Here is a 16,667-nt window from a genome sequence, read left to right as displayed (position 1 = left end):
TTTAATTGCTTACCTTAAACTTCTTAACCTAGACATGAAAGTACATGAAAGTAAAGCTAAGAGAAATCACATTTGCTTGAGGGGACCACTGACAATATGGATTACTTTAAAATTGCTTTTCATTCAAGTATTATTAAAGGCAAAGCCTAGCATAAAGAATTTGAAATTAAGGACATTTAGCAGCAGGAGCATAGCAGAGAGTCAGGGGGGAAAAGGCATTTATAATATAAATGATGATGTGCAGAGTACTTTGCCTGTAGACAGTGCCACTAATTAACAACTGTGAGGTGGCCCAGGACAGGGACAGAGCTCAGAGAAAACACAAGTCCAGATGGCTCTTTGTGATCCAGAAGTGCAGGGCATAAGACTGTGTTACAAGGTTACTGCAAGGTGAGAACAGGGACTACAGAGTCTTTTTTAATTTTTCTTTTTTTTCCAAAGAGTAAATGCTCTAAGAGAAACTGCATGGGTGGTAATGATCTGCTGCACAGATAGACCTAGCTTCAGAGCAAAGCACACCTTCTGTTTTGCTCTCAAGGTTTTGCGATGTGAATGTCCCCTGGGAGATATTTAACAGCTTGGAAAAGTGAAAGCTGTTATATAGAAGCAAATGTGAAAGCAAATATTTTGTTTACTGCATGTGCTAGGTATTTAGCGGAACAGTTTCCAGTCTAGGGGATGATATTGCTGATCCCTCTGTGGGAGTGCAGAGGAACATGTTCCCACTGCAGGGTGTCAGGCTGGGGAGATTTGGGGAATAGAGGGTGATACAGAGGCCAAGGTGCTCCCCCTTCCCCCTTCTGTGAGTGTGGGAGCTGTGTCTCCTGGAGCAGTGTGCTGCGTCTGTTCTTTACTTCACCTTTACAAAGCCTGTTCATATTATTTTAGTATGTTTTATGTATGCCCTGTTCACCTCTCTGAGCCTAATGTATCTCACTACTTTGCTTTCAAGCTCTGCATTTCTTAGGTAAGTAATCCCATGTGTTTTGGCAGCATTATCACTTTCAGAAGTATCTGACATTACACGGAATACCTGCAGAATGAAGCCATAGGGTAGGATAACTAGCATGGCACACATCATATACACAGCAAAATATTGGGATCGCCTAAGTCAAATTATTCATGACATAGATCAAAATTAACATAAGGTTGGAAGCTTTTGAGAAGAGGTAAAGTATTACTGACTAGTGTGCATTGGCGTTGAGTTTCAGTATCAAAATACGTCTGCACACAATGTCTGATTTGGATGCAAAATATGAATGTATATCAACCAGAAACAAAACCCACAGAATATATTCTGTTGTTACTGCCACTCGACTTGGTTCACAGGTAGATGTTTCAGCCCTTAGATTGATTGTAGGGGAGTATCTGTTAAAGGTTTTCTCCTATCTACAATTTAATTTGAGCCCCCAAATGTGAAGTATGTCTTCTCAGGCCATATTGAATTTCAGATTAAAATCTCGGTGTCAGCATACTTTTTGTGTTTCTGTAATAAGATGTGTGTTCCAGACTAGAGCCTAGAGATATATTTTTTTCCTTAAGTTTAACCTCTATATTTGCTATTCAGCCTTAGTCTGTTGAGAGATGAATCTTGCACTGCAAATTCAGGCCTAGGTTGCCAGTTGGGACAAACTGCTCTTGCCTACGATTAGAAGAATGCTGATGAACAGTTTTTGTTCTTGTCGTATACATATTTGTTATTTGAAATAAGTTCCCCATATCTAAAATGTTGAGCCAAATGTTTACTATGTGGAAACATTCGTTGTATAGAATGTCAATTAGTGTTCTTAGTAAGCAAAACTCAAGATGCTGGAAGTAACAGCTACAGGGAATGGATTAAAAATTCACTAAGTACCAAGACATAATATCTTTTCGCTTTTAGTCCAGATAAATTACAATGCTCAGCTGAGTTATTGACTGAAACTTCTACCACTCACTGAAGCCAATTTAGTGTGTTTGTGGAAAGCTTGAAATGGGATGACAGCATTGAACGTGTCACTTTGTCTGTTTCGTTTTTGCTTTGGTATGAGGCAAAAAAGGGTTGGGCTGCACATTATGGTAGACAGTAGAAAGAGCACTAAGTAAGGTTCTAAAAACTTTAGCATGATGTTCTAATGATGATAGAAAATGCCTTTCTGTGCAATTTTGGACAAAATAGACATGAATCATGCTGCTCCTTTTTCAATATACCTACTTTCTGCAGTAATTCACTGCATTTTATTGTATGTGAGACAAATGCTAGCTTTTCTGTTTCGTATGTGAAGACAGGACTGTGGTAGTCCAACACAGCTGACAACAACACTAAATAGACTAAAAACCTTTAAAATTTATAAAGCTCTGAGTTTAGAATTTAGGGTACAGTTCAGTAAAAGCCTCAATACTAAAGACTATCAAGGGTAAATCTCAAATCACTTGTGAAATGCGAACTCTGAAGAACTTTCAGGATTAATCTGACAGATTTTAGTCTTCATGCTTCTAGTGTAGTTTAATAAGCAAATTTTTTTTGGTTAAAAAGTGTTTTGTAATAAAAATAAGTGCAGCATTTTATGATGTGGGATGCTGCAAATTCAGGAATTATATATGCAGCTTAATGGATTCCTCTGTTAGTATAATTTGCTCTTTCTTTTCCTGCTTTTTATGGTCTTGGTGTTTGCATAGTCTTTGGGTGTCTGTTCTTCCCTACACTGATGTAAATTGGGAGTAACACATTAATATCAATAGAAAACTGATATAAAGCCTCTCAGAGATCTGTATTGGAACTTTTGTGTTTATTTTCAGTTTCCCTTGAATCTTTATAATAGGTACTTAAAGCTTTGTTTCACATGAATTGTGCAGATGTGTGTTATATATGAAATGCTTTTGGATAGTACTGGAATATTTTTATTCATTTTTCATCAGTTATGTAGTAACAAAATAGAAAAGCAGTAAGGTATTGGACCGGGAGAGACAAATTATGTTGGGTTTTTGTACTCTTGGACAGCTGCTGCTGTGACTGTGCATCAGGGTGTACCCAAAGTTAACTTTAAATTAGCTGGCTTGGCCAAGAGCGCAGGAGTGTGAGGTACTCACCAATAATTTCCTAAACTTCCAGGAAAAGTGTTTCAGCCTCAGGCTGAGCTTGCTGCTGGAGTTAGCTCAGGCTAACCTGACCTAAGTTCAAGGCATGGGCTGTACTGCAGAGGTGGTTTGAGCATCACATGGATGCAAGCATATAATTTACATGGTATTTTGTTATCTCTGTGTCTGATCTGCTGCTTCTGAGGGCTGAGGAGCCCCTAGGAGGCAAAGAGCTGTCAGGCAAACACAGGCATTTGTATGTAAAGAGGAGGATAGTTCTGCCTTAGACTTCTTAATCCCTTCTGACTTGCAGTTGGAAGGGATGATCTAGAAAGAGGAGGAGGAAGCTGCTGGGATTTGAAGCTAAGGACGCTCAGTGGCTGGCCTTCTCCATGTGCTTTCTGGGCTTGGTAAATTCATTTCCCTTAGTTCAGGGGACAGGAATAATTTGTAACCATGCTCTCCTCATCTGTGGAGGTGGTCAGAGGGAGGTTCTGAAAGAGCCATGGAGGAAGTGACAGTGCAGGCTTAGGATATGGGAACAGATAAACTTTTATTTCTGGTGATGAGAAGATTAGAGTTTTGTGATATGGGAGCAGGAGGAGAGATAAATACCAATTCTGTCTTTGCTCTGGATAGAAGATATTGTGAATTACTGCTTTATCTCTCCTGAATCACTCAACTGCTTCCAACTGAAATTGGGTTGGAAATTTTAAATGTATAGCATTCCTGAAATGAAGGCACATGTTAGTGACTGAGCTTCATGTGCAAAATACTGATTTCTACAAATATATTTATTTCTGGTGAGTGATAGAAGAGCCTCTGAAGTGAAATATGATGATAAGAATAACAAAACAGAATGACCTTTGGCTGGCTGTGCATTCCCGAAGGATACAAGACATGCAGCTTGTACTGCTAAATATCTGTGAAGTTATATTGTTGCTGGGTTCATTATTAGTACATTTTTATCTTCTAAAATCAATGATTCCCTTTGTGAGATTTAAATTTTCCATGCAATCACTTCCCTGTGGTAACAAGGAATGCTTGATTTAGCAGTGATGTTTGTAGTGAGACTCACCATCAGATGATTCAGTGTTAGTCTTTATCTTCTTCCCAGGGAGTACTTTTCAATTTAGTTTGCCTTGTACTGTGTTTAGCTTGATTTCTTATTGAAAACAAAAATATTTTGCCCTTAGATTCATCAGAGGCTTTAAAAACCTGAATAGTGAGAAAAAAAACCTCATTAAGGTCAAAGGCAAAAAGAAAGTGTTTGAGAAAATGGAAGCACTGGAATTTTTCACTCTTCAGCTCCTGCTAACAGCTTTCCACTTCACTGTCAACAATATTGTTCTCCCTTTGCTGTTCTTCTCTTAAATCAGTCATCTGTGGCACAAGAGAGGGAGGTTAGATGAATTTATATATAAAACCATGAAGGAGTCAGATGCAACCACAGAAGTGGTTGATAAGATATTATCAACAAGGGTAGCAGAGCTGATGGCATAGCTGGTGCTGGGCATAAATTCAAAATGTTTCTGTTAATGAAAGGGTCAAAATGCAGCATTGATACCGAGAGTAGGCAGTTTACAAATGGGATAATTGCCTGGATCCAGGACACTGACTGAATGTGCCAAAAAAAAAAAAAAGCCCAAAGTTCATTTCAAAGGGCACAAATAGTGACTCTTGACATATCTATATTAGCAGTTTAGGTCAGACAAAGGACGCGCCTTTAACTTGAACCTCCTGGGTTTTCCCACTTACTGCTTTGGATTCTCACTGTGGAACATCCCTGGTCTTGGAGACTGCTGATTTAACAGCCAGGCCTAAGCTCCTGTGTGCTGGAGCACTCCTAAGTGTGCTCCAACTGCTAGTGGGCTTTCAGCCAGGGGGGGACAGACTACAGCAAGTTTGAAACACTCTTTTCCTCTCTCCCTGAAGTGTACCTAGTGTGGAAGTGTGCTTCTCAGCACCAGGGGTTTTGCTCTGCCAATGCACTCCTGCTGCACTGTGCTAGCTGGTGATGCAGATATATCTGTAAGGCATTAGCAATAGGTCTCGTCTTGTCTGAGCAGCTTCTTCAAAGCAGCTCTGCTAGTCAGGGGCAGAAGTATAGAATACATGAATCATCCTCTGCATTAAGTGGGTGCTCCAGTATGCTGAATCAAGCTTAGGGGTCTTTTGTATTTTTTTCCTACAGCCTATAAAGGAAGGCTGACTTTTAGGCATCTGCTTACATCTAGCAACTAGACTTAAGTGAAAAGAATACCATGCAAAAAGAGGAAGAATATATTCTGTAAGAGAGACAAAATTATATGAGAATAATGTAAAACCAACCATAAAAATGGCTCAGAAGCTCTTGTTCTTAGGACAATTATTTAAAAAAAATATGGTATAATATTATAATAATTATAATATTTAATTAATTATACATATATAATATATAATTATAATAATATATAATTATAATTATATGTAATATATAATTATATAATATATAATTATAATCTATATAATTAATTATATATATTATAATATTTAATAATTATTATATAATTATATATAATATAATAAAAGTACCAGCAAGTACTTTTACCAATAATATTAAACAAGGATGTTAACAGAACATGGTCTGTATTTGGCTCTGGAAAATAATGATAAAAAAGAAACCCTAACATTTTTGCTTAAGTGATACATGATTCATTAGGAAGTTATGATTATGGGATTTTTTTCAAATCCTAGACAACTTGCATGTTTTAAAGGAGGGAAAAGGTGGTATTTAAATATAGTTATTTGAAGCTGTAGATGATATAATGAAGCTTTTCACTAGAAAATGGATGTGCCACTTCACGTAAGCCTTTGAGGGAAAGCTGAAGAAGGACCAGTGGGATGTCAGTGGATCCAGGGGTGGTGACTATCTTCTGCTTAACCTTTCTCTCTCTTTGCCTTTCCCCTGCTTTTCTGTTTCTTTCTCTCTCTCTACCTCACATTTACTGTATTATTAACTTTGGCTTAGGGTCTTGTTTGCACCAAGTTGGGGCAGAGGCATCTCTCACTAGTCAGATCGTAACATGCCTGGGTTAAGCAAACACAAAGAAAGACCTTGCAATCTGTGTTGTCCATAAATCCACTGAGAAAAACGTGTCTTTTTGATTCCTTGGTTACCACCTGAAGAAACAACAATGTTCTCTACTGCACTTTCAACTGTTTTTGACTCTTACTGCTTGAGACATAAGCAGCTCTGCTGGGACGGTAGATTTACTGCTGCTATGTCTTTCTGCTCACTAAACAGGAAAACTGTGTAGGAGTAAAATTCGGTAGATATGGTGCTCTGTTTTGCTTGGAGCACTAAACCTTGCTTCCTCTAGTTGTATTTAGTGATGTGTTTGCCAACTGGCATGTACCGTGATCAACTAATTTTTGTTTTAGACTAACTTGCCTTTTGCCATCCCTCTTCAAATTAGCTAAGCTACCAAGCCTGTTAAGGGCTCTTAAAGCAGCTACCCACTCCAAATTGATCTAGCCTCTTTGGGTCACTGTAAATCTTACCTGACTACTCCAAGTTTGCTGGGTGCTGATTTTGTGCTGGTATTTGTGCAGTTAGCTCTGGTAATCCCACTGAGGCAATCTGGAAAAGTGAACCTTCTCATGTAAACATGAAGATTAATGCAAATGTGCAGCCTTTACTCTTCCAAAGTTGTTCATAACATTGAAAACTGGTTTAAATTTGCCCAGAAGAATAAATTCATCTTGCATCTATGCTAGAAAAAAAAAGTGACCCAGTAGAAGCAGAACTGGAAAGCAGACTGATTGTGAGGATTTGACATCTGCACTGGATGTTTCAGCAGGTTTTTCTTTGGTCTAATACATGGATTGAATGTCCCTTGGTCACTGGAAGGCATCAGATGAGGTCCTGGAGAATGTCTTTGAATGGCGTGGTGCTTCATTATTTCCCCCAAAGCTTTCCTGCTAATGTGCTCTGAAATCTCTGTCAAATATGAAGCACAGCACAGTAGGAAGGGATATACTTGGAAGATCTGCTTCAAAACCACTTTTGAAGGAAACTAGGTACACCCTGTGACCTGGAAGGCTGCTAGAAGGTCTGGTAATTATAGATTAAAGCATTCAGTATGTCAATGTCAAGACAAAATATTTTCTGTTTTGGATTGCACCTAAACTTGTCTTCACGAAGACCATATTAAGAAGAATGTCAGAGAATGTTTTGGGGTGTTTTTTTTCTTGTTTCTTCTATTGTGTTTTCTGCTTTGTTTAGACAACTATTTGCTGAAAATTTGCATGGTGATGTGCTTTCCTATTATGCAAATGTCCTAACCATAAAGAAACAGCCATTCTTACTGCCCACTCTCTGAGACTCTCAAGTATGAAGTATTAAAATTAAAATGAGAGCAGTAGCAGTTTGATAATAATTTATGTGAATTCTCTTGTCTTTCAAGTCCTTGTCTGATACAAATAGAATGGATTTTTCCTGAGGATTTACTGTTGGGAGCTGCTTAGCATTGTGTAATATGCTTAATGAAAAAGAGGGAATAGAGCAACTCTCTGCTCCAGATAGGGTTCCTGTTTGTGCAGTGTGCTGTGGGTCCAAGTTCCTCCTCTAATAGGAGGAGATATTGCACGTGCATCTGAGATATTTCTGCTCTTCTGGAAGGCTGACCTTTTAGTTCCTAGAAGAGAGTCTGAGTTTTGCTACAGAAGATAATGAATGAAATGAATATTTGAAAATTCTACTTGGAAATTAATTAAAAGTGGTGTTGCATATTTATTTAATTGTAAAAACTGTCAGGTTAATGAAATGTATTACTACTCCCCTGAATTTCTCATATTGACTTTACAGGTAAGAGGAATCCCCGTAATAGCACTCTTAATTGAAAGAAACTTGACTGATGAGACTGGGCTAGTAAGAGAGAAAAGGATTACCTAGTCCAAGACATGTATTTACAATACCTTGAGACATTTAATTTTTTTTCTCTTAATATTATTTAAAAACTGAATTTTTGAAAATATCCTCAAACTATAACTGTTCTCCTGTTAATGACAAAAAGTAAAGATATTAAAATGCATAATTTTCTATAAGAAAAAAGAAAATGTTCCCACAAGGAAATAAAATTACAACAAGACAGGAATAGCCTGTGTAGGTCATGTGAAAGTATGCAGGTGATGTCCTCAGAAAATTGCTTGCCTTCTCTCTGGATGTTCTTTTCTATCAATAAGGAGCCTGGTTAACTGACTCTTTGGGACAGTAACAATTAATACTTTGCTATCACATGAGAGAATACTTCTGAGCGCAGCTTCTCAGGATAAGGTGATTTGGACTGGCTTTGTTAATGCATGGCAACAGCACAGTAATTTTACATTATTGTTGAGAGCTGCTGGAAGCCATCAGGAAGGATGATACCTGGAAATACAATGAAAGGTAAGAAAAAAGAATGTGAAGAATAAGTCTCACTTGAGGGAATTCACATTTGTATCTGGTTTTATGGGGCTGTGAAATTATACTCTTTACTGAATATCATTTTGATTGTTACTACACTGACTATTGCTGTTATCGCAAAAGTTTATTTTAATGCTTTATAGAAACTGGCACCAAACTTTTCAAAGTTTTAAGTGCTTTCTTGTTCTAGGCTATAAAAATGCCTCTCATAAAAACAGAATAAGAAGGGCCAGAAGAAAGGAAACATATGAGGCTTTAGTAATGCTGAAAGTGCTTGGTATTAGAAAACTTGGATTTCAGGAAGCAGCTCCTGCAATGAACAGATTGTGTCATTTAAAGAACAGCAGATGTGTCATGGAGAACGTCTCACACTTATGATTTTGCCAATTTCTTACCATTATTTTTGTTGTCTTTCCTTATCTTTTTGCCAGACTTCTTTGCGTAAGAGCAAAGAATATTTTTATGTTTCGGTTAAGTTTGTGTTTCCCCCAAGAAGCAGGATTACTTTGAGTAACAGTAATTGTTCCCTGTAGCAGAGCATTAGGCCACCTGATGGCAGCAAGATGGATAAGAAAAATACTGCAGCTCAGGTTATATGCAACCTGATATGAATTACTGCTAGCTTGGTGACCTCAGCATCCCATTGGTCAGTCTTGCTTGAAGCAGTGGTCAGTCAAGCTGCCAATAAAAACTCCCACTATCTCCTTCTATTAACTGCGGTGAGATTAAGGTGAAAAATCAATTTCTTCTGTCTGAATTAGATCCTCTGTATGTGTGGATATTGTGGAGTGCTGGGTTAAAAAGCCAGGTGCTTTTTGGAAGAGACAGAAGATTGAGCTTTGCTGAATAAATCAGAAAATAAGTTTCCATAAATAAAAATATAATTCTTCTAAGTGCCTGGGTTTTATTCTGACTTCCAGAGAAAGAAATTAACAGAAAGGAGACAAGATTTTCACCTACCTCCGAGTTATGGGAAAGGGGTGTATGTCACTGTGATGGGGTAGTGCCTGAAAGGAGTTTTATACACCTCTTGTCCAAGGGCTGGATTCAGCGCTCCTTGATGCCCACAGCTCCTAGTGAATTCTGCAAGCTTGAATCACGTTTTCTTTGAGGAGGCTGTAGCTATATCTGAGTGTGGGTTGAGAGCAATGAGCCTCCTGCCAGCCCTGCCTGTGCTGCCTTGGTGCTGTGCTCACGTTGGCAGGCACGGAACAAGCCGGGTGCCTCTGGGGGAAGCTCGGCTGCAGGCTGTGTGCCAGGACAGTCCCTGTGGGCACCAGCTGTCATGTGGGTCTCAGGGGATCCCAGAGCCTGGACAGGATACATGGTAGGAGAGGTTTATCATGCAGCTCTGAAGGCAGACACTGCCTCAGGTGCTGCAAGGTGGACCCCGGTGAAGCCACTGGGTTGTGCGAGGTGACCTGCCGGGTTGTGTAAGGTGACCAGCCTGATGTCTGGTCCTGGGGGTGCCCTCGTGCTCCCTGGCTGTCCCACGTTTTGCTGGGAGAGTGAAGGCCAGTCCTGTCTGCAGCACTGTGGCTGTGGGGAGCTAGCAGGCTCTGTACTGCCATGGCAGCACTCCAGAATGAGAAGAGGAGGTCTCAGTGGTGTCTGGAGTCTGGTGGTTGGTAGATGGTCCATGGTGCTGTTAGCCTCCTTCACCAATTTGGTGAAGAAATATACCGGGTAAATAATTTACTGCCTACTTTCCTTCTGGTTTTCATACTTCTTTTTAAGGGTCCAGCCATCTCCAGATTTATGCCTTTATTTTTTTGATTGGTTTCCTTTTTTGGTACCTCTTTGTTGCCTGGTATTAAAGTATTCATTCCTGTTCTTTCTGTCTGTATGTTCTCCTCCCCTCCTAAGAAAGCACCAGGGCTCGCTTTTTTGCCCTTCTCTCTTCCTCTCTCTTTTAAAAACCCTTCTAAAATTTTGTGAAGTTCACTGGCATGAGACACTTTCTTATAAACCTCAGACCTTTCTGCACAGGGAATCCATGCATGTCCTTTTCTGTGCCTTCCCCACACAGAAGTTAAGCGGTCCAGAGACCTAAATCCCTTTTGATGTCTGCTCGTTGTCAGCTCTTATTTGTTGCACAGTTTATTCAGTGGAATTTAGATGGGAAAAACCAGTGAACAAACAGATCACAACTGTGTGAAGGAAAAGTTGGATTAATATAAAAGGGAATGTTTGCCAAAAGTTGCCCTTGAGGTGATAGTGGGTTCACCATTGTGTGCACTGTGATTTGCTGTGCTGACTGTGCTCATGATAGCATGCAGACAGCTGGGGAGAGGCACTTAGCCAGCACAAAGTAGCTGTGGAAGTGATAAGCAGTGGTTCATACTGAACACTGGCAAATGGCCTCGACTAAGATGTGGAATAGTGTTTCCATGATACTAGCTGGGGGAAAGCCCAGTAGTCACCACCTTCCATCTATTAAAAAGAAAAAAAAAGCATTTATGCTATTTCATTCCAGTAATATCCTGTGACTACCTGTGTCCCAGGGCATTCATACACACCAGTGCAGCTGGCAGCAATTTCAACATCTTCATATTCACTCTGTTCTGGAGAACTTGATGGGACTGTTGGGATATCCTGGCACATGTCACTATTCATCTGTTTAAATTTATAACAGGATGTTTTGGTTCTTTTTCAAGGAAGTACTACAATATGATGTGCAAGGACTATTTTGAGAGTGAGTTGTCCTCATTGCCAGCTAGTGATGCTGCTCCACTCCTGTAAATGTTTCTGTTGCTAACACAATAGCAGCAGCAGCAAAGATGGAGACACTTTGATGGCTGTAGGACAGTCAGAGATGATAGACTGCTGCTAGAACTTTGTTTTGTAAATGGTGCCTTTAAGGCTAGCAATTCACTTCCAAACCTGGGTGCTTTGTATAAGTTGCTTCAAAGAAGAAAATTTCAGTTTAATAATTTTTGTTTTGCTTTCAGCATTTTCTTTTGTTCAGTATATTTGAAAAATCAATCCCTTGAAAAGCTGCAGTCCTCAGCCAAGTATACATATTGGATAAACCTCTAGAAATTGTTCTCACAGAATTTAACTCTCTGCATCTTGAGATTGGAAGGACCTGGCAAAGGATGGGGATATATATTTGCCAAATTCTTTCTGAAATGGTTTTAACTCCATTGTCCTGCATTTCTGGATTTATTTCAGTGTGGGAGTAGAGTACAACAGATGTGTAAAGCAGAATTTTCTCTCTGTCAATAAAGCTTTTTTACCGCTTTTTTTTAGGTATTAACACTCTTACTATGGAAATGTTTCTCAAAATTGTTATTTCACCATTAATCTATTCTCTAATACAAATGGTCTAAATCCTGGTAGTAAATGCTGGTAGTTGTGGGCTTGGGCTCACGTCACTTTTGCAAACTCTTACACCATGGTATAATCCAAATGTGGCAAAGACAAAACCCCTGTGAATGCAAACAGGTTACACGGGCCTAAATTTATACCTTAATATAACATTAGGAGGATCCTGAACCACAGTTATGATGATCTAGAGAAAGCAAAAATGAAAGAATCAGAGAATGGTTTGGGAAGGGAGCTTAAAGGTCACCAGGTTCCAGCCCTCCAGCCATGGGCAAGGCCATTTTACACTAGACCAGGTTGCTTGGAGACCTATCCATTCTGGCCTCAAACTCTTCCAGGGATTCACAGTTCTAATAATATAAAAAGAAAAAGTATGTAGTCTAAAAAATTACTTAGTTTTCCTACAGACCCCAAATATTGTCTACATATTTGGTCTAAAAATAGAGCTGCTTTTGGATTTTTTTTTTCCTTTTTGAAATACCTGTGTGGATAGTTAAAAGAGGTTTTTTGCTTTCATCAGTGTTGTGTTTTACTTTGATACAGTTTAACTACCCCTTTCTTCCTTTCCTATAAATATGTCTATTTACATGAATATATGTTGCGCCCACTTTCAAGCAGCATTTTCACATTCTTAATGACAACAAGATGGGAAGCTGTGATACGTGTGTTCTTCTAGAGGCACAAAGAGTTTATAATGAGTCACTGTTATAATTTGTGTGTGTCTTTGATGCTATTGTAGCTTTCCAGGCAGATGTCCCACCCACTGCGTGTTCCTAGTTTCAGTCTAATGAACTTCTAAAGTTACTGGGCACTCAACAGTAGCTCTGGCATCCCACAATGTATTAGTAATAAGTTTTCTTCAAGATGAAGAGACTTTTAAAAGTACAGCACACAATCAGTTGCCCACAGTGAAAGAAACAAATCACAAAACCACTGTTCCATAAGCACGGAATTGAAAGAGCTGCATAAGTAAAATGACAGACTATCCATTCCACTTTGGAAAGCATGAATAGGATTTTTGATCTAGCTTAATTTCCTTCAAGCTCTTCAGCTGTGGCTAAACCATTTAAAATAAAAATAGATGTGTTATGGAACACCATGCTCATTACTGTTTATTATTTTGAAAAAGCATGGGTCCTCCTCTACCTCTTGGCTAATGTCAAAAAATGAGTGGAATCCTCATCCCAATTTCAGGACTACAGAAGTGCGCTGATTCTCCTGGCTGCAGTAACTTTGCTTCACATTTATGGCAAAAATGGAAGGAAACCAGTGGAAGGATTTTTAACAGCTTGCAAATAACAGAGCATGTGTTATCTGACACATCACTGAGCTTAGATTTTTAAATTGTTTGGTGTAACTTAAATAAGCCTTCAGTAGATAATATGTTAATTGAAAAGATGGATTTTACTGACAAAAGTCAATGTATTGCTGTTGTCAAATGAGCCCCCCAGGCACCCTAAATCCTTTGTATTCACTGTTGGCAATTTCACCTTTGAGCAGAATGCATCCTTGAATGATTGTATGCACTTTAGGTAAACCCACCAAATCTTACAGAATTTGCCCCTTTCAAGGAATTTAAAAACAACCAAAAAACCCAACCCCCAGCAACCTGAAAACTCCCAGTGCTTTGGAAGAAAACTTTCGGACCAAAAATACACTCAGATCCCAGTGAGCTGAGTTGACTGAGGAATTTTTGGACCAAAGGCTGGATATTATTTGCCCCAACTCTTGGTTGCCACTATCTTGCTGTACAAGCAGCCACACACTTCAGGGAGACTACTTATGGGGCACAGCCCCAGTCAGCTCCATTGCCATTGCAAGAATATCACCTTTTTTTAGATAAATGACAAGCTCTTTGGGGAACACGCAAGTCTGTGCTGGGCAGAGTGAAGAGCTGGAGGAGATGATAATTATGAACTAAAAAATACAGGCTCACCCCCCCCTCTTTCCCTTCATTCTTTTCTTACACTATTATCCTTTGTGGCAGTCAAAAGGATGGATGAGATTGTGAGTCATCATCCTTTGAAAAGACCTTAATGAGCTTTCAGATTACTTACTCCCTTTTTTCTGTACTTCTAACCATTTTGCAGTATAACATGTAGAGAGCAGAAGAGGTCATTATAAGTCTCTGTTACAGTACACCTCAGCTGTGTTTTCAGCTGAGCCTCTGCCTTTTTTTTTTTTTTTGCTGTGTTTTTTGATGTGCAAGATCATAGATAGGTATAAGAAGTGTTTTTGAACACATTTTTTAAAGAGCTGGTCAATTAGCTAGGCTATTCCTGAATGCTTTTGGAAACTGCATTGTCTTTACAGTGGTGATTGGGGAATTACAAACACATGTCATTTGTTAGCCCCTGCAGGTTTTCCTTGTTATAAAAGTATCAGTATGATAGAGCAAAGACAGATTATGGTACCCCTGTGTGACCAGACAAAGCCAAGGAAGAATGCATCATACATCATATATTGCAAACAAGTAGCTTAACAGTCACGTATAGCCCAAGAATAGATGCAACAAATAAATAGGTTATGAGAGCTGAAGAAGGCTAACAGAAAAAAAAAACCAAAAAACACCAAAACCCCTATTACCTGTCTCAGAGTGCTGATTTATTTTGGACAATAATTTTTCCAGTTCTAGTTTAGGTGGCAGTCACGGAAATAAACACTTAATTTGTAAGCAGGATTCTGTTTTAAAGGAAACTGAAGAATTTTTTGGAGGCTTGGACGTGTTTGTTTATTTTTCATGCCAGTGTGCTTGATGAAATGTAAGTGGAATGCTGGTTAATGCTGAAAGAAAATAAAAATGACAACTAAATAAAAATTTGCAAAATTCATAGCAGGAATACAGCTAATATTCTGCTAACAGAGAGTTGAATATTCTTGAGATAACAGTTGTTTCTGCCTGTATTGACGTATTTTGGATCCAAGTTTGGTCCTGATCCATTATATTAATGTTTTAGCGTGAACCTGTGTCCTGAACTGATGTCTCTTATTGCCAGTGGAAAGAATTCCAGGGAAGAGCCAGAAGGTTTTATATCAACCTTTTACTTTTTAGAGTTCACTTCAGTGGCACCACTTAGCAGAACAGGCTGTCAATTCATGTCTGCAAGTACCCAAGACCAAATCACTCTGTTCTCTTTGTTTCAGCAGATACACGGCCTGAGCAGGACTTCCCACCAAGTTATGCTTTGAAGTATCAGCTGTTAGAGCATCCAATTTCAAGTGAGTAATTCCTTTTGATCTTTTTCATCCAAAGGTCAGGTGCAAAGCTGCTCAAAGTGCAGTCAGTACTTTCATAGCATTATGAAATGCTGGAGATACTAAATAGATTCCTGTGGATCATGGAGTAGGGGTTTTGTTGTACCTGTCTTTTTGGTTAGTCTTCCCATGCTCCCAAGGCTTTCACTGTGGATGGAACTTTTGTGTAATGTCCTAAACAAAATTGTTGGGGATGGAAAAATAGCCAACTTCTTTTGAAACTAATTTTTACTGCTCAAGTACTGCCAGTACTAATGTCAAGTTACAGCATCACTTACTAGCCATGACTGAATAGTATCCATCGCATTCAAATAGTAATGTGTTTTGTCCTCCTCTCCTCAATGAAGCTTGACAATTCCTGTGAACTGGTATAATAATATTTTTATTTTGTCAATAATATTTGATAGTAAAAGATAGTAAGTGAGAAATGAGCAGTTTATGGACTGTCCATTATTGCTCCAGAGCTTATACTGGAGTCTTTGAATTGTTCACCTGAGACAGAAGAGTCTGTGCTCTCAGACTGACCCTACTAAATAGGTGAAGAACATTATTGAACACATTTGGCTTGTCCTTTTTCTAGGATGAGTGAAATGCAAAAGCTCAACTGGTCTTGTAAACAGGAATCCATTGGCATGAATAATCAGACCTCATGTGCTTATGCTCCCTTTTGTTGCCTAGGTCAACCTAGCAGTGTCGTATTCTTTTCTTCACATCTAAAATGTATCAGTCAAAATAGATTTTTTAAATTAAAGAGTAGAAATGTATTTAGTAAACTTGCAAAGCCTCTTGCCACTCTGTCTTCTACTTGGGTTTTTTGTTATTGTAGGTAGTTTTTGTTTTGTTCCAGAAAATTTCAAAGAAGAGTAAAAAAAGGACCATAATTAACTTCTCTAAACAATTCTTACACTGTATGAGAACCAGTCCTACTCTCTGTGCTAAATTTTAGACTAATGCTTGTATAATGTAGCCATCTACAACAGATACAATTCTGTATTTCTATCTCTAATGTCCTGTGCTGTGGTATTAATCAATAGGAGAAAGAAACTGAAGGGGTTGTGTAAATATTTGAAAATTGCACAGAAAAAGATATTAAAGGACTGGACTGTGGATTAGGTTTTTTGAGTTGACTAGCTCTGAACCAGCTTTCTTACCAGCAAATATTTATTGGGTAACAAAACTTCCATTTTTTAACTTCCTCTTTTCCCCAGAGATCACAAATCAGGTCTTGATTTTTCCAGTCCTTATGGGTTAGGTGTAACTTGTTTATTCTGCTTGCAGTGTTGCCTTGTATGTTTAAATAAATGAAAGACAATTTTTGGCTGAGGTATGGACAAGCATTTACAAGGGTCTATCTGCTTGACCCAGGACACTGAGCTGCTCTCTCACTTAGCAGAATTTCTGCCACTGCTATGATCATGTCAGTTCACTGTAAGGAATAGATTTTTATTTTATTTTTGTACTTCACATTTATTTGCTTTGGGTTTAGAAAAAGAAAAGAGTAATGATTTTTACAGGTTAAAATATAAAGGGCTTAGGTAAGTATGGAAGAAAACTCCTTTCTAAACAGAAAGTATACATCCAC

At 38.6% G+C, this 16,667-nt stretch overlaps 1 long non-coding RNA gene across 1 annotated transcript in view; it reads left to right on the top strand.

Annotated features, from left to right (window-relative positions):
• LOC135444951 (uncharacterized) overlaps positions 1–16,667 on the top strand; it is a 273,529-nt gene that overhangs the window by 136,525 nt on the left and 120,337 nt on the right. The window contains exon 2 of the long non-coding RNA XR_010439376.1: positions 14,975–15,049. This is a non-coding gene — a long non-coding RNA (uncharacterized LOC135444951). The remainder of the gene's footprint in view (positions 1–14,974; positions 15,050–16,667) is intronic.

Source organism: Zonotrichia leucophrys, chromosome 3 (genome assembly GCF_028769735.1).
Source record: "Zonotrichia leucophrys gambelii isolate GWCS_2022_RI chromosome 3, RI_Zleu_2.0, whole genome shotgun sequence".
Taxonomy (NCBI): Eukaryota; Metazoa; Chordata; class Aves; order Passeriformes; family Passerellidae; genus Zonotrichia; species Zonotrichia leucophrys.
Note: the sequence above shows the minus strand (reverse complement) of the source record. Positions and strands in the feature narration are given on the sequence as shown.